The 17,567-nt window shown below is 47.5% G+C and overlaps 1 long non-coding RNA gene across 6 annotated transcripts in view; it reads right to left on the bottom strand.

Moving 5' to 3' along the window:
• Positions 1-11,467, bottom strand: part of LOC103692514 (uncharacterized) — a 59,785-nt gene extending 48,318 nt beyond the window's left edge. For 3 of the 6 annotated variants that reach the window (XR_010066751.1, XR_010066752.1, XR_005505129.2), the window contains exon 1: positions 9,917-11,467. This is a non-coding gene — a long non-coding RNA (uncharacterized LOC103692514). The remainder of the gene's footprint in view (positions 1-9,916) is intronic. The other 3 variants (XR_010066750.1, XR_592789.4, XR_592791.4) reach the window with 2 other exon arrangements.
• Positions 11,468-17,567: the final 6,100 nt, after the last annotated feature.

Genomic DNA, 17,567 nt, shown 5'->3' with positions numbered 1-17,567 from the left:
ATCCCTGGCCCAAGAGGCAACTGTATAAGGCCTCTGGGTTCCCGTAGGGGAGCGCCCAGGAGCGGCAGGACCCCTGCGCCTGAGACACCGCCAGAACCTGAAGGAAACAGACCGGATAAACAGTTCTCTGCACCCAAATCCCGTGGGAGGGAGAGCTAAACCTTCAGAGAGGCAGACACGCTTGGGAAACCAGAAGAGACTGCACTCTGCGCACATCCAGACGCCAGAGGAAAACACCAAACGCCATCTGGAACCCTGGTGCACGGAGGCTCCCGGAAAGAGCGGCGCAGATCTTCCCAGTTGCTGCCGCCGCGGAGAGGACTTAGGCAGTACCCCACGAGCAAACTTGAGCCTTGGAACCACAGGTAGGACCAACTTTTCCCCTGCAAGAAACCTGCCTGGTGAACTCAAGACACAGGCCCACAGGAACAGCTGAAGACCTGTAGAGAGGAAAAACTACACGCCCGAAAGCAGAACACTCTGTCCCCATAACTGGCTGAAAGAAAACAGGAAAACAGGTCTACAGCACTCCTGACACACAGGCTTATAGGACAGTCTAGCCACTGTCAGAAATAGCAGAACAAAGTAACACTAGAGATAATCTGATGGCGAGAGGCAAGCGCAGGAACCCAAGCAACAGAAACCAAGACTACATGGCATCATCAGAGCCCAATTCTCCCACCAAAATAAACATGGAATATCCAAACACACCAGAAAAGCAAGATCTAGTTTCAAAATCGTATTTGATCATGATGCTGGAGGACTTCAAGAAAGACGTGGAGAACTCCCTTAGAGAACAAGTAGAAGCCTACAGAGAGGAATCGCAAAAATGCCTGAAAGAATTCCAGGAAAACATAAATAAACAAGTAGAAACCCATAGAGAGGAGACACAAAAATCCCTGAAAGAATTCCAGGAAAACACAATCAAACAGTTGAAGGAATTAAAAATGGAAATAGAAGCAATCAAGAAAGAACACATGGAAACAACCCTGGACATAGAAAATCAAAAGAAAAGACAAGGAGCTGTAGATACAGGCTTCACCAACAGAATACAAGAGATGGAAGAGAGAATCTCGGGAGCAGAAGATTCCATAGAAATCATTGACTCAACTGTCAAAGATAATGTAAAGCAGAAAAAGCTACTGGTCCAAAACATACAGGAAATCCAGGACTCAATGAGAAGATCAAACCTAAGGATAATAGGTATAGAAGAGAGTGAAGACTCCCAGCTCAAAGGACCAGTAAATATCTTCAACAAAATCATAGAAGAAAACTTCCCTAACCTAAAAAAAGAGATACCCATAGGCATACAAGAAGCCTACAGAACTCCAAATAGATTGGACCAGAAAAGAAACACCTCCCGTCACATAATAGTCAAAACACCAAACGCACAAAATAAAGAAAGAATATTAAAAGCAGTAAGGGGAAAAGGTCAAGTAACATATAAAGGCAGACCTATCAGAATCACACCAGACTTTTCGCCAGAAACTATGAAGGCCAGAAGATCCTGGACAGATGTCATACAGACCCTAAGAGAACACAAGTGCCAGCCCAGGTTACTGTATCCTGCAAAACTCTCAATTAACATAGATGGAGAAACCAAGATATTCCATGACAAAACCAAATTTACACAATATCTTTCTACAAATCCAGCACTACAAAGGATAATAAAGGGTAAAGCCCAACATAAGGAGGCAAGCTATACCCTAGAAGAAGCAAGAAACTAATCGTCTTGGCAACAAAACAAAGAGAAGAAAAGCACACAAACGTAACCTCACATCCAAATATGAATATAACAGGAAGCAATAATCACTATTCCTTAATATCTCTCAACATCAATGGCCTCAACTCCCCAATAAAAAGACATAGATTAACAAATTGGATACGCAATGAGGACCCTGCATTCTGCTGCCTACAGGAAACACACCTCAGAGACAAAGACAGACACTACCTCAGAGTGAAAGGCTGGAAAACAACTTTCCAAGCAAATGGTCAGAAGAAGCAAGCTGGAGTAGCCATTCTAATATCAAATAAAATCAATTTTCAATTAAAAGTCATCAAAAAAGATAAGGAAGGACACTTCATATTCATCAAAGGAAAAATCCACCAAGATGAACTCTCAATCCTCATCTTCGGTTGGTTTATATACAAGTGTGCAATTTCTAGGCTTGAAAGTAAAATGATGCTATCTGGTGCTGGATAGAGGAGCCTTATTTTTTATTATGGCAGCTTGCTATTTTTGTAACATGGTGATTTGGTTGAACACAATAAAGTACAGTAGTAACTGAAAAAAAAAAAAAAAAAAAACTCCGTGGAGGGACCAGTGAGATGGCTCAGCAGGTAAAGGAGCTTGCTGCAAACCGCCCGATTGTCACCCCCCGGACTCATACAGTGGAAGGAGGGAGCCCACTCCTGCAAGTTGACCTCTGACCTCCAGATGTGTATGATTGGCGCATGTGCAGTCCCTGATTCCTGGTCCCCAAATAAACAAATAAATTTGCTTTTTTTCCTTTTTAATTTAAGAAATATCTATTGTAGAGGTCAAAATGTTCCAACTCTCCTTGGTACTTACAGCAGCTCATCCACCTTTCTCACCTGCCATCTTTAACCTGAGGCAAAAGAGAGACTGGCGTGCCAACTGTCCCATCAGCATCTCAAACAAGAAGAGACAAGGACAAGGAAAACTCGCAGGAAAGCCAACACCTCTTCATCAATCTACGTGTTTGATTTTGTTTGCACTTTGGTGGGCAGAACTTAGAGGCATGCACACACACACACACACACACACACACACACACACACATACCCGTCACACCCAGCTGCAAAAGAAGCTTGAGAATACAGTAGTAGTAGAGTAGTAGAACTCTTGGGCTGGAGAGATAGGTCAGTGGTTAGAGCACTGACCGCTCTTCCAGAGGTCCTGAGTTCAAATCCCAGCAACCACATGGTGGCTCACAGCCATCTGTAATGGGGTCCGATGCCCTCTTCTGGTGTCTGAAGACAGCGATAGTATAATTATAAATAATAAATCTAAAAAAAGAAAGATTCTTGACATTGCCACACAGAATGAAATCAAGGGGCTGTCACTAGGGAGAGGAGCATTGGGTAGGGAGTGGCCTTTGGGGACTGCCAAGTAGGTGAGGAATGCGGGTGTTCAAGGGGAGTGTCCCCTGGGTTTTCAAACACCTGCTTTCCTCTGCTGACTACGGCCCTGTTCTCAGGCACCAAGGGCACAGCCTCAAACAACAGAAGAGTAAATGAAAGAAAGAAGGTTGAGTCTTTTTATAACTCGGATCTAATTAAAAGGCTGTTTTTAAAGAGAAGACAGAGCTCCTTGAAGAGTAGCTTCCTGATCTAGGGAATGACTGGCATGAGGGTGGGACTAAGGTGACAGGCAGGAGGGTCAGTGCTGCATCTGCTCACCCAGAGGATGGATGTGTGACCAGCTGGCCCCTTCTTAATTAGGGCAGTTGAGGACCACACCCGTACCGTGGAGCGGACAGGAAGGAGGGTGGCTGGGAGACCTTTCTACCTTTTAGATTTTGCAAGACTCAAGACTATTAAAATAATGGTGATGATGATAATAATAATAATAATAACTATTTTATTTTTATTTATTATATATTTAATTATATAGTATATTATTATAACATATAGTTACAGCATTGTTGTTATTATTATTATTATTGTTATTATTATTATTTGATGTCAGCATTAAATCCAAGCTTTGGTGCAGCTAAACAGTACTTTGCCACTGAGACGCACACCCAAAACACCCAGATCTGGTTTTTTTTTCTTCTCTGAGACAGGGGTCTTGCTATGTAACCTAGGCTAGCCCGGAACTTGCATTCCTCCTGCCTCAGTCCACTGAGGACTGGACTTACAGTTGTGCACCATTGGGTCCAGCTCTAAACTCCTGAGATCTGGGAATGCAACTCAGTGGCAGGGGGCTCACCTAGCACAGGCAAGGTCCTAGGTTTGATCCCCAAGCACTACATGGAATAAAGAAAAAGAAGAAAATAATAAGTGTTAGCAAGGATATATAGAAGAAGTGCTGGGAGCGTGGGGCATTGACGGTAAGGCAGTTATAGGATGTAGCTACTGTAGAAACCAGCTATGGGGGGGCTTTAAAAAGCTAACTATAGGTGGTTAAGAGCACTCTCTGCTTTTGCAGAGGACGCAGGTTCAGTTCCCAGCACCCGGTTTACAGTTGCCCGTAGCTTCAGTTCCAGGGATCCCACACCATCTGCCGTCCTCCAACAACCACATCAGGGTCTGGTGCACATAAACTCATGCAAGCATACACACACGGGCATTAGTGAACAATAAATGCGGGTTTGCTAATCAACCTGGCATCACCAGTTCTTAGTAAAGATCAGAGAGAGAGAGGGGGAGAGAGAGAGAGACAGAGACAGAGAGAGAGACAGAGACAGAGAGAGAGAGAGAGCAAGCAGAAGGAAGTCCAACCTAGGCTGAGGTCCCCGAAACACTTCTTCCCCATAGCCCACTCACTAAGCTCACAGGATGCCTCTTCTCACTTCTCACTTGTAGACTTAAGTACTCCCTACACGGGGCCCTACCCGAACCCATGTCCCTGTTCTAAGTTCCAGGACATTGGACCATGCTCTGTGCACACTAACGAACGAAAAGCACGCTTGAATCAAGGACAGCCTAAGTGGAACTTAGAGAATTCACTAAGAAAGTGATATCGTTTCCGTGAAAATTTTCCTGTATCTTGAAAAGCACGGCCATGAGTGCAAGCAGGCCTTCGCAGCGCTGTCTGCAGAAAGCAGGCAGGGGTGAGGCAGGAAGTGTGAGCAGGCCCCCTTCATTGATGGGAGTGCTGACTGTGTTGCTTACAGTGCTGAGAGGAACCCCTGGCAGAGGTTTTCAAAGCCGTTGTTTGTTGCCAGAGGCCGCTGCACTGAGCAAGTGGAACTCACAGGGTGCAAAAGAAAACAGCCTCGCCTTCCCTGTATCTGGTCCGGAAAAAATGGATCCCCTGGCATTTAAGGCTGGGCCCTAAAAATCCCGGCCCTTGTCCCAGTCCCACAGAAAAGCTGCAACCCCAAAGTTATGACCCTCCCATTTTAGAGCCTCCCACGGTCCCACTGGTGTCCTTCTCCTTGGGACATGCCTGCCTCTTCCTGCAGTGGGGAATGCAGGAGACAAAGGAACAGACAGGTCTAAAGCTTCTCACTTGGTCTGTGCTGGAGGGACATTTAAGACTCTTTAACACAAGACATTCCAGTTTCCCTTCTCCCTTTTCTTTCTTCCTTCTTTCTGGTCCAGGCAAGACAGAATCATTTGGTATTTCTTTGTTTTTCTTTTATGCCTCAGCAGTCAGGAGCATTGACTGCTTTTCCAGAAGTCCTGAGTTCAATTCCCAGTAACCACATGATGGCTCACAACCATCTGTAATGGGATCCGATGTCTTCTTCTGGTGTGTCTGAGGACAGTGACAGTGTACTCATGTACATGAAATAAAAATATCTAAGATAAATTGCGTGTACACACGTATAGTACACGCTCAATGCTCCTGCCTGTGCATGCATGCTTGCGCCATGGCACGTGTGTGGAGGTCAGAGGACAACCTCAGCTGCTCTTCCTCACTTTCCCCGTCCACTTTGCCTGAGGCAGGGTCTCTCTTGTTGTGTGCTCTGGTGGGGCTAGTCCTTAGACTTCTCGTCTCACGATAGGCACTCTAGGATAATGGACCCACGCTGCCTCTTTGTCCAGCTTTACCTGAGTTCTGGGGACCCTCAAGCTTACTCAGCAAATGCCTCACACACCAACCCACTGACCTACTCACCCACTGACCTGGCCCCACAATTCACTCTCTTGATCTCGCCCCTTGATTTACCAACAAATGAAAGTCATTAGCTCATTAAACACAGAACTTTATCTGAGGAAACCCTGATTACAACGACAAGATGTTAATTACACTCACAGAATCAACAAACGTTTGCAAGTAGAGCATTAAGAAAACGGGGTCCCCCGGGGTCCCCCCATATGACATAAAACAAGTGCAAAATTAAAAAGGAAAAGGGCTCTCTGGTTTTTGTTGGCTCAGTTTCTTTGGAAGGAAGGATGGGGGACTGGGTAAGTCTGGTAACACCCAGACAGACACCTCGAGTGCAAAGTGTTTGCATCTGGCTTACAAGACATTCCCCACATAGGAGAAGCCTGCAAGCCACTGCTATTGTATTTTTTTGCCTGTAAATAACGAGGCTTGAAGGTGCCACACGGTCACCTCTAGCCTGCGCATTTGTCAGTCGATGTGACGGGGATGCTCTAGTGTCCAAAAGGCCACTTGGGTCCTTCTTCATCTGCCCTAGACCACGCAATCCAATTTCTCACCAAGAATCAATATTTCCACCCACACGACAGATGCCGAGTGACATCTAGATCAGCCAGCAGTGACGCCAGGTGTTGACATCCTGGGCCCACTGGGTCTCTTAGCAAGTCAAGGTCATTTTCTAAAGAGGGACTTTGTCCTAGTTTTTGCTTTTCTGTTGCTGTGATAAACACCACGACCAAAAGCAACTCGGGGAAGGAAAGGGTTTAATTGGCTTACTCTTCTAGGTCGCAGTCCATCATCCAGAGAAGTCAGGGTAGCGGCTCAGGATGAACTGAAGCAGAAAACGTGGAGCAATGCTGTATTACCTCACCCTCTGGCTCCTGCTCAGCTGGATTCCTTCCTCAGCCCAGCCCTGTTTGCTTAGGGATGGTGCCTCCCACAGTGGGCTGGGCTCTCCCACAGCAATCATCAGTCAAGACAATGTCTCTGATCTGAGCAGTTCTTTAATGAAGGTTCCCTCTTCCCTCTTGATTCTCAATTGTGTCCATTGACAAGAAAATCTGACCAGTACAGAGTCCTTTTATAGCTTTTGGTCAGGTATGAAAATATCGCCCATTCTTCCTTCCAAGGAGACTGAGCCATCAGAGAACTATTTTTCTCCTTAATTTTGTCCTCATTCCATGTCATATGGGGGCTCCGTTTTCTTAATTTGTCTTTAAAAAGGAGACTGATAGCCAGAATTGGAGGGGTGTACCTGTAATTGCTGCTACTTCAGAAACTGACATTTACAAGTTCAGGTCCAGCCTAGGCTACATAGTAACACCCTGCTTCTACATAAATAAGCAAACAAATAAGAATGGCACGCTCAGGTGTGGCACACGTCTGTAACCACAACACTGCGGGAGGCTGAGGCAGCAGGAGTGCCATGGGTCTCAGGCTAGCCTGGACTACATAGCCATACCTTAAAAAAAAAAAGTTACAAGTATTTGTATATATAATTAAATTCAATAAAATGAGCTCTAATAAAACAAGTAAGGAAGCAATTATTTACACAGTCGGGAGACTGTGTGTGTTCCTAAATTATTCATTTTATGTATATAGGTGTTCTGCCTGTACCACAAGCATATCTGACTTCCACAGAGGCCAGAAGAGAGCCCCGGAGTTACAGACAGTGTGTGCCAGCGGATGAGTGCTGGGAATTGAACCCAGGTCATCTGGAAGAGCAGGCAGTGCTCTCAGCCACAGAGCTATCAATCCTGTCCCATGAAAATAAGTTAAAACAAAACCATAAACAGGGTCAATGCAGCCAGTGTCTCTGGGTTCCCTTCTTCCCAGGCAGACTTCTGTCTGTCAGTCAGTACTGCTAACTGCCCTTCCCTAAGTCCATGCCACAGAGCCCAGGAGTCCTGTGTACACTGTGTTTCTGGAGCCCTAACATTTGGGGCCCCACGTCACTGACACAGAAGGCTTTGAACCTCAGGTCAAGATAGTTAGTAGAGTTGTCAAGAGTTTGCCTGGGAGCCTTTCATGTCCAAACCGGACGTCTAGAGCCCCACACCACATTCCCAAGATCACCATGCCCTGCTTTTCTCACCCCAAAGCCAAGCACAGGCAGCTGGGGCAGGTGATGCTATACAAGAGTGCAGGATGGAAGCTTGGTTCTCAGGTGGTTACGTTGGGAGGGAGGCGAGGCCCTCGGGTATTAAGGTAGTTCTTGTGGGGTCCTGGTTATTCTTGCTAATGCTGTCAGTTGTGAAAGGAAAAGCCCGCCCCTTGCATTTTCTAACTTCCTGTCTCTCTGGGATCTGTAGGCCTCGAACAGGATTCATTGGATGCCACGTTCTTGACCCTTCAAAAGCTAGGAACCAAGTAAGCTCATCTCGTTATAAAGGACCCGTCTTAAGTGCTTCATTAGAGCGACAGGAAATGGGTTCGAGGGGCTTCTTTGCCGGGAGCAGCGCTACCCATTCGCAGACCTGCTTGCTCTGGGTAAACTGCGGAAACTGTTGTCTTTTGTGCTCAATCATCCTTTTGCTTGCTTTATCTCCTGAGCAGCTCAGACACTTCCTTGTGTGGGTGCTCTCTCTCCTTTTTAAAATTTAATTTTTTTTAAAATTTTGGTTGTTCTTTTTGTTTTTGTTTGTTTGTTTGTTTTTCCAAGGCAGGATTTCTCTGTGTAACAGGGCCCTGGCTGTCAACAACTTTGTTTTGTAGACCAGGCTGGCCTCGAACTCACAGACCTCCTCCTGCCTCTACCTCCCTTTAACTGGGATTAAAGGCATGTGCCGCCATGACAGCCTCTCTCTTCCTCTTGTTGGAGACTTGTTGGAAACGATAAGCCATCTGTCCTTGTCATCTGGGTCTGGATCTGTTTTCCTTTTAAGAGCCCACAGAAGTCAGTTCAGTGCTGGAAATCAAAACCCAGGGCTTCATACATGCTAGGTTCATACCTACTAGGTATATACATGCTAGAGACATGCATGCTAGGCTAGAATTTCTTTCCTAGCCTCAAACTTCCGTTTGTTTGTTTGTTTGTTAGAGCTGCGGTCTCTCTTCGTAGTCTTGACTGGCCTGGAACTCCCTATGCGGCTGAGGCTGACCTCACACTCAGAGACCCACCTGTCTCTGCCTTTTCAAGTGCTGGGATTAAAGGCGTGTACCCCCATGCCCAGCCCGAACCTCCAATGCACCATGGAGCTGTACAAGGGGCTCTACCCAACATGCTTGTCTGTAATCCAAAAGCCTAAAAGATCTCACTTTCTACTTCTTTATTTGTAAGTCGGGGTCCCATGGGGGGGGGGATCCCATGGGGTCCCATATAGAACAGGCTAACCTCACATAGCCAAGGATGACACAGCACTTCTGATCTTCCCCAGCATTGGTATTGATTACAGGTATGTGGTTTATGGGGTACTGATATCAAACCCTCCCTGCATGTTGGGCCAGCACCCTACCCAGTGAGTTACCCAGCCCTTAACTATTTACCACTTCTAGGACAGAGCCTGAGCTCTGTAACCCAGGCTCACACTGAGCTCACTATGTAGCCCAGGCTGGCCTCAAACTCTGCATCCTCCGATCTCCATCTCTACCTCCACGTCAGAACTTCTGTGTGGAAAGGAGCTAGACCACGCCCAGTCACAAAAGACTTTTAAGATGAAAACCACTTGTTACTCGTATGAAACACCCCATGGAGCCTTCTGTTGGCAACCGGAATCAATCCCAGGTCCTGTGCATCAGGGACCCTGCCCTCAGGAAGCCTCTGCTCAGGGACCAGATGGCACTGGCTGCCTTTCTTCAGAGGCACCTTGGGCCTTTGTGTGTTGTTCCTGGGACATTTTCCTCTAGCTTTTGTAAGCCAGTCTCCATCCCTCCATCCACTGTCCAATGTCACCTCCAGAAGATCCCATCTATAAGACCCAGGGAGACATAACCCAACACTCAGCATTCCTCTCTTCCTGGCATTGGCCACACTCTGGGTCCCTGTTTGATTCCTGTCCATCCCCCATGCAGACAGAGAATAGACCAGAGGCTGCCTGAGAACAGCCCTTTGCTGTGCCCCTGAGCCTGGAGGAGCCTGGCCGGTGCTACTGGCTAAAGGCCGGAGGGGTGTCTTACCTTTATTTCCATTACAAGAGGAACGCTGGGAGCCTTGAGAGTTAGATCTGTTCCCCTGCTGTGACCTGCGGCCACTTGGGAACTGCTGGCTCACCAGAGGCTTCCAAACTCTTGGCCCCAAACCAGGCCACTGCAGTGGCAGGCTGGGGAAAGGCAGACAGAGCTTGCTTCCTGGAGAAGCCGGTGTCTCGTGAGGTCTTGCTGACCATCACGTTTCTCCTGCAAGGATGCCTTGTCCTTCCCCCAGGACCCCAGGATTGTCAGCCTTGGCAAAAGCTGGGCTGTGTGTTCTCCTGGCCCAAACGCTACAATGTATCACTTGCTGGTGCAGGGATGGATGGCTCCGGCAGCTGCCAGCACTTTTATCTTTTTGTTGTATCTGTTGAGAGCTCGCCCTGCTTCCTCTCTTGAAGCTCCAGGCAAGGGATGGCAGTCATGAGGACAAGTGCTTCTCTTTTCTTATTCAAGGTCCCACCCTGGCTCATGCCCAGGCTAGCTGCTCCACATCTGATCTCTGTCTTCCCTTTGCACCCCACTCCTAGGAAACCTCAAACCAATTTTGGGACTGTTTCCCCTCCATCTGACTCAGACAAGAGCTAAGTGGTTAGAGTACCTGCTTCTGCCCAAGGGTGCTGTTGTGTTTTATAAAAAGATAAGAAAGGCAGGGATATATTTGCTGGAGGTGTGGTAAGGTGTGGGGGAAAGGAATGCCTCTGGGGCCCATGCTGAGGCACCCCTTCCCCCTGAGGGACCAATCCCACGATGGTATAGTATAGAATAGAATTTATTCAGGGCATGGGGAGGGGAGGAGAGAGGGTGGGGGAGAGGCCAGCCGTGAGCACATGTGGGGAGAGGGAGGGGAAGCAAGAGCAAGAGAGAAAGGAGGGGGCAAGCAGCATCTTTCATAGCGAGTCAGACACACCTGGATGTTGCCAGGTGACTGTGGGGCAGAGCCTAGACTAAATGCCTTGTACTCTTCAGACAGTCTCTCAGTCAGTCACCTTGGCTGTGTGCAGAGTGAAGTCCCCCCCTCTCACCTGCTCCCCTAGTCCCCAGGCTTGCTAGCGCTGATGCCTCAGCTCATCCACACTCTGGACAGTTGTCTTGAGGTCTTTTATTTGCCAGGCATTGTTATCTTAGGTAGGTCTCATGGGATGGGACAGAACTTTCGGTCATGCCAATGCTGTGTGTCTGTGAGCAGATGTTTGAAAGGTGTACCATGTGTATCTCGAGACGGGGATGTCCACGTGCCACCAAAGAAATTAAAATTGACCTGAAACATATGTTGGTATAAATAGCGTTTGTCATATGCTCAAGGTCTTGGGTTTTATCCTCAGGAATACAAAAGACAAAAACCAGCAAACACATCTAAATACAGGAACCTAAAAGTTGACGTCTATGCAGGTCAGGGTGCAAAGCACACATTTCCCTGGCAGGACTGTTGTGTGGCTCAGTGGTGTGGATCTGTGGTAGAGCATTGCCTAGTGTACATTAGGACCTGGACTTCATCGTCAATACCACATACAGAAAAAAAAATCTTTATGACATTGGGTTGGGCTAAGTAAGCCTTCTTAGAGAGGACACTAAGAGCAAAGACAGCAAAAGTAAAAATAGATAAACTGGACATCATCAGAATGAAAAACTTTTATGTCTTAAAGGACACTACCAGGAAGGTGAAGAGATCGCTAATAAAATGAGGGAGAACATTGGCAATCAAGGCTGGGGAGTGGGGGCGGGTAGCTCAGTTGGAGTAGGGCTCGCCTAACACACACAAGGCCCTGACTTTAATCTTCCTCCAGCCAGCATGATCCAGGCCTGATGGTGCACTCCTATCTCCCAGTATTCCAGGAGGATGAGACATTCAAGGTCATCCTCAGCTACCTAGTGAAGTTGAGGCCAGCCTGGGCTACATGAAGCCTGTGTGCTGGTAGTAGTAATAGTTGTTGGTATTCTGTCTAAGCTCCACCCCCACAGTTACCTGGCAACAGCCAGCTGTGCCTGGCACTATAAAGGGGGCTGCTTGCCCCCTCCTCACTCTCTCTCTTCTCTTGCTTTCTTGCTCTTCCCGTCTTCCCCTTTGTCCCTTCTCTCATTCCCCTCCCCGCTTCCCTCCACGTGCTTGTGGCCGGCCTTTACTCCTCCTCTACTCTTCTTTTCTCATTAAACCTTTCCAAGTAAAACCATGTTGGCCTGTTGTTTTCTGTCTGGACACAAGCCGAGATTTCTACCCCAACAGTAGTAGTAGTAGTAGTACTAGTAGTAGTAGTAGTAGTAGTAGTGGTGTTGATGTTGCTATTGTTGCTGTTGTTAATGTTGCTATTGTTGCTGTTGTTGTGTTGTTACTGTTGTTGCTGTTGTTGTTGCTGTTGTTAATGTTGCTGTTGTTGCTGTTTTAATGTTGCTATTGTTGCTGTTGTTGTGTTGTTACTGTTGTTGCTGTTGTTAATGTTGCTATTGTTGCTGTTGTTGTGTTGTTACTGTTGTTGCTGTTGTTAATGTTGCTATTGTTGCTGTTGTTGTGTTGTTACTGTTGTTGCTGTTGTTAATGTTGCTATTGTTGCTGTTGTTGTGTTGTTACTGTTGTTGCTGTTGTTAATGTTGCTGTTGTTGCTGTTGTTAATGTTGCTATTGTTGCTGTTGTTGTGTTGTTACTGTTGTTGCTGTTGTTAATGTTGCTATTGTTGCTGTTGTTGTGTTGTTACTGTTGTTGCTGTTGTTAATGTTGCTATTGTTGCTGTTGTTGTGTTGTTACTGTTGTTGCTGTTGTTGATGTTATTGTTGTTGTTGATGTTGCTATTGTTGATGTTATTGTTGCTGTTGTTGTCATTGTCATTGCTGTTGCTGTTGTTGTTGCTGATGTTGATGTTATTGTTGTTGTCCTTGTCATTGCTGTTGTTATTGTTGTTGTCATTGTCATCGCTGTTGTTATTGTTGTTGTTGTTGCTGATGTTGATGTTACTGTTGTTGCTGCTGATGTTTTTCTTTTGTTAACCTGACACAAGCTAGAATCATTTGGAAAGACAGAACCTCAATTGTAAAAAATGCCTCCATCAGATGGCCTGTGGGCAAGTCTGTGGGGTCGTTTTCTTGATGAATGATTCTTATGGGAGGCCCACTCACTGTAGTTGGTATCATCTCTGGGCAGGTCCTAGGTTGTCTAAAAAAGCAGCTAAACATGCACGGGAGCATGAGAGGCTACCTTCATGGTTTTGGATTTGGTTCCTGCCTCCAGGACTTCCCTGAGTCATGAACTGTAAAATGTAAGCTGAAATAAACCTTTTCCTCCCAAAGTTTGCTTTGGGTCTTTAGCATAGCAGTGGAAAGTGAACCAAGACATCCTGTGTCAAAACAAATGAACAAAAGGAGCAAGCAACCTACCTGGCAAAGAATTTATATTTAGAATAAATTGAGAACTCAGACTGGAGAAATGGCTCAGCTGTTCAGGGCTGCTCTTCTAGAGGACCTGAGTTCCTCTCTTGGCATCTACAGCAGGTGGCTCACAACAACCTGTAACTCTGGCTCTGGGGATCCAAAGCCTCTGGCTTCTCCTCATGTACCCCCACACAGCTATACACAAGACCTAGTGAGAAAATGGGCAAACCTAACTAGACAGTTCCCCAGAAAAGAGAGATAAAAAAAAAAAAATGCACAGGCAACAGCCATCGGCATCGGTCTCCACTAGAGAAAAGCAGAATGACAGCTTTGGCTACAATCAAAAGTCAGACAATCACAAGTGTTGGCACAGTGCAGGGTTCAGGGAGAAGTATAAACCATTTTGTAAATCAGTGGAATAGGTCAAAGGTCAAACACAGAACTGGCCCATGACCCTGCTGTTCTGCTATGAGCACACACCTCCCCCCTCCCAAAAAAAGCTTGTATTCACATTAAAACATGTACACACATGCTCATAACTGCATCATTTTCAAGAGCCAAGAAGCAAAAATAATCAACACTCCTGAAAAAATAAGCTCACTCCTGAGGTGGACTGGAGTTTGGTTTCCAACACACACAAAGGGTGGCTCACACTGCCTGTAACTCCAGTTCCAAGGACTCTAACGCCCTCTTCTGGCCTCTAAGGGCCTCCAGGTGTGCATGCGGTACACAGACCCCATACAGGCAAAGTACCAGTATGCAAAAAAAAAAAATTAATTAGGTTGGGGATTTAGCTCAGTGGTAGAGCGCTTGCCTAGCAAGCGCAAGGCCCTGGGTTCGATCCCCAGCTCCAAAAAGAAAAAAAAAGAAAAAAATAATTAATTAACTGGTTAAAAATACATTTGGGGGCAGGTGTGATGGTGTACGGCCTAAATCCAGTTACTTGAGGAGGCAGAGGCAGGTGGATTCAAGACCAGCCTAGTCTACATAGAGAGTTCCAGGGCAAAGGAAAAAAAGAGATGGAGTCTAAAATGAGAAATATAATTTGGGATTATACAAGGGTCCCTCCCCAGTCTAATACTCTTAAATCACACACTCTTTCTCTGGCTAAGTCAGAAACAAGAACAAGAGAAATTCTCAGCTCTCAACCCCCCATCCAAGCCCTGAAGAGAAGGAGGCCCAGGCCAAGGAACTTCCAAACCGACAACAGTTCTCAGCGGAAGCCAGGAGGGAAACTGAGGATTCCTCTGATCTCATGGCACCGAGCTATATCAGGAGCAGAACATCTCTGAAGCAAGACAGTGGTTTCTCTGCCCAGGACCAACCAACCCCTGTAGCCCAGCCAGACCAGAGGCAGCGTAAGGTAACAGATCTGTTGTTTAAATATGCGGTACCCTATTATGGTAGCAACAGAGAACAGAATAATCCCTACTTTACGGAGCCGATCTTAAAACATAACAAGTCCTTTGGAGATTTCTCATGTGGGGATGGAAATGTCTGCCCGCGGCTGAGCTGAGAAAACCTACTACACCTGTTCTCTCCCTCCCTCTCCTGTGAGAACCAAGGAGCCAGCAAGTTGAGCCGACTTGGGGCATGGTGCCTGAAAATAGAAATTGCAACGTGATTTTATTTCTAACTCCATAGACATCTCTGTGAGTCATTCATCTCCCAGGGTTTCACATTCCATGTTTGAGAAGCAGGCTGAGTTAACCCCGACCTGCTCACCCAGTGTGCTGTGTGATAGTTAGGAGGCAAAGTCCCCACCAACATGCTTCATAAACAGAGACCCTGGCGTCTTCCTTACCCAGTGCAAGATAAACCAGGTGCAGTCTGACCACGAGAACCCCTCCCCCAAGAGACAGTTCCCCCCTCCCCCAACTCCCTCCACGGAGCTTTGAGTACACTCTGTTACACAGTTTCGAGTGGGTAGTAGCAGCTAGCCCAGAAAGGAAGAACTCCAGGCAGGCAGAGGTAATGGGACTAATCCCAAGGCCCACGCAAACAAGGTTTCCAGGGCTGATTTGGGGGAAGCAGTGCTCTCATACCTAGACAATTGGGATTTAACGTGATTGTTTCTATGGAGAGAGTTAAGAAGTAGTTCACGGGGCTGGGGATTTAGCTCAGTGGTAGAGCGCTTACCTAGGAAGCACAAGGCCCTGGGTTCGGTCCCCAGCTCCGGAAAAAAAGAACCAAAAAAAAAAAAAAGAAGTAGTTCACATCGAACCAGAAGGCACAGGGGTAGGAGGGGATGTGACTGAGGAGAAGAAGAGAGGGAGTTGGCGACATGGGTCAGTGGCTGTGCGGTGTGACAGTGACGGCCGTGCGGTGTGAGGACCCAAGGTTGGATCCCTAGCCAGGCATGGTGGCATATGGCCCAACATCCAAGCACTGGAGAGAACAACCAAACCAAGCAAGCTAGAGACCACTGTTACTGAGGTACTGAGAGACACTGACTCAGAGTAAGGTGTAGAGGCTGGAGCGATGGCTCAGAGGTTAGGGCAACTTGTCGCTATTACAAGAGCGCCAGGTTCAGTTCCCAGCACCCACATGGTGGTTGATAAGTCCCATTACAGGGGGCCTGACTCCCAGATACACACACGGTGCACACAAACACATGCAAGCGAAACAACCACACACATAAAATAAAATAAATACAAAAAGGGTCATCGTCATTGACCTGACATCATTGACCGCTGGCCTCCATACCTACACATACAACACACAGGCACACACAGGCACACACAGGCACGGAGGAGGAAGGAGTGTGGAGAAGGGAAGCAACTCACAGTAATGTGGGGGTGGGGTCACGTCTCACAGAGCAGGTATAATGACAGGCTTGTTCCTCCCCAAGTTCCAGCCCTAGCACACAGGGGACACACTGGTGTTTACCAAGCTGGTCATTTTAGAAGACGTCTTCAAAGTCATGACTCCTATGATGGCCTCATAGAGATCTGGGGAGTATCCCTCCGCTCATCTTAACCTCTGGGCACCTGACTGCTCCTGTCTGTACTTTCTCTGGCCCTAGGGAGTGTAGGAAGGGCTCTCGGCTAAGAATCCTGACATCGGCTCAGTTTGATTTGCCTGACCCTCCTCCCCACCCCCCACCCCCCCACCTTAGACTCTCTTGCTCACTCCAGTTCTAGAGGTCATCCAGAAGGGGCCTGGCCCTTTGCCCCACATCCCACCTCAGACTCCACCCAATGTGACCTCAATCCTTGCCGCAGCTCAGCAGTTCTCCTGTGGCCCCTTGGACTCCATAACAGTGGGCCCCAGCTTCCTGGAACCTCCTGGAACCTCCCTGCCCCATCCCATTCAACAATCATGCCCGTTTACCTCCCTTGGCCCTTCTGGTCCTGCCAAATTCCCCCTGCTGGTGCCTGACACTTCTTTATCGTGACCATCCAGAAATAAAAGGCTGGTTCCTTTTCTCTCACACCAGAGTCTCCTCTCAGAGGTGGCCATGCCTGGGAAGAGTGTCTGAAAAAGGAGCAGAGTTATGATGCTGTAAGAGTAAAGACAGACACTCTCACCCAAGACGAGACCCTAGGAAGTTTGACAGGTCAGTGCACCCTGTCTTCATTCCCCCAAAGCTGCTTGGGCCCTGCTGAGACAAAGGGCCACAGAGGGAAGGAGTCATGGGGAGGCTGCTGGGTCAGAATAAAAAGGGGCATGAGGTTGGGGGCAGGGCACCGAAGTGGATAGGGGTGTGATGGAGCCAAGAGCTGAGATGTCTTTTAAACACCTGCTACTCTCTAGAGAGAGCCGTGTTTTATTTCCTGTATTGCTTAAAGCCACACAGGAACAAGCTAAGCCTCATCATTTGACAGTTAATTTCTGGCCCACACTTCTACTACCTCTATTGTACAAAAGAGCACAGAGAGAGTCCCAAGACCATGTAAGTGTAGGGGGTGTCAGATCTGGAGATGACTGGTGGCCAATGTGTGCGCTCCCAGCGTTTAACTCACTCCTCTGGGTGGACCACACTATTCACTACAGAACGGGGAGCGTGAGCTCTGGAGAAGGCAGGGAACCTGTTCCAAGTTCCAAACTACAAACCGGAGGAACTGCTCAACCTCTGAATCTCCTCAACCACACAACCACTTTCTCTACCCCTAGCATCCTTAGGGGTACATGCGTGTCTCCGAGGAGCAGGGAAGTCCAAGAGCCAAGAAAAGCAGCTGGCCACCAGGGAAGCACTCGAAGGCCCCGCCTTCTCCGGCGCGCCCGCGAGCTAGGGGGTGTGCCCAGGCCCTAGGCTCCGCCTCCTTGGAGCGCGCTT

The sequence above is a fragment of the Rattus norvegicus genome, chromosome 5 (genome assembly GCF_036323735.1).
Source record: "Rattus norvegicus strain BN/NHsdMcwi chromosome 5, GRCr8, whole genome shotgun sequence".
Classification (NCBI taxonomy): domain Eukaryota; kingdom Metazoa; phylum Chordata; class Mammalia; order Rodentia; family Muridae; genus Rattus; species Rattus norvegicus.
This window is presented reverse-complemented; position numbering and strand designations above follow the sequence as displayed.